This window comes from Neomonachus schauinslandi, chromosome 13 (assembly GCF_002201575.2).
Source record: "Neomonachus schauinslandi chromosome 13, ASM220157v2, whole genome shotgun sequence".
Lineage (NCBI taxonomy): Eukaryota > Metazoa > Chordata > Mammalia > Carnivora > Phocidae > Neomonachus > Neomonachus schauinslandi.
Genome location: NC_058415.1, coordinates 90799038 through 90799917, shown reverse-complemented (window position 1 = coordinate 90799917; position 880 = coordinate 90799038).

The window sequence follows — 880 nt, the reverse complement described above, 5'->3', positions numbered from 1 at the left end:
CACTGTAATATTATTAAGATGTGTGCATTTCCAGCGGCAGAACTCCTGCTCACCCTGAAAATAAACCCAGTGACCCCAGCGACTTGGGATGGGTCCAGACCACACAAAGAAACTCGACCTTCCAGTTGGCAGGTTCAGCCAGCACAGGGGAAAACTTGTTTTGTTTTAGACGTTTTTATAGGGGTCTAACTTACACAACATGCGTCCACCTTACATTACAGCTGGATAAAAGTGTACTTATGTATACACCTGAGGAATGGCCATCCAAAACATGATCTGAAACGTGCCCACGAGCTGAGCCTTTCAAAATGCAGAAGGGCCAAGCCTCCTTGTTTTCACCTTTGTGGCCCACTCCTGGAATCTCAGGATGGGGGCCTTCATCTCATTCCAGCCCCTCACCGGGCAGACGGGGAAACTGAGGCTGGCGGGCGCGGTCTTTGGGCAGGGCTCGGCACATCCCCTGCCCCTCCCCACCAAGGCTGACTTGGGCTCGCGGCCCCGCGCACCCCGGGAATGCGAGCGCGGTGGCGGGCACAGTCGGAGGTGGGTAGATAGAGGGGGGCGCGGCCGAGCGCGGCTCCTCCCCGGGCGGGGCCGCCCCTGCGCGCGCGCCGACGCCCCGCCCCCCCCGCGCGCCCCCGCCGGACTAATTAGGCGCGCGGTTTGTTTACAAACACGGGGCTCCGCAGGTGCGCGCCGCCCCAACGGTGCGCAGCCGGGGTTCGAGGGCGCCCCCCAACCCCGGGCTCCGGGGTCCCCGGGCGGGAGTGGCGGCGGGCGGGCCGGTGCTAGCCGCGCTCCTGCCTTTTCCACGCCTCCCGCGGGCACCAGGAAATTCGCCCGTAGGCGCAAGTTCCCTGCGCCAGAGGGCGGGCGGCAG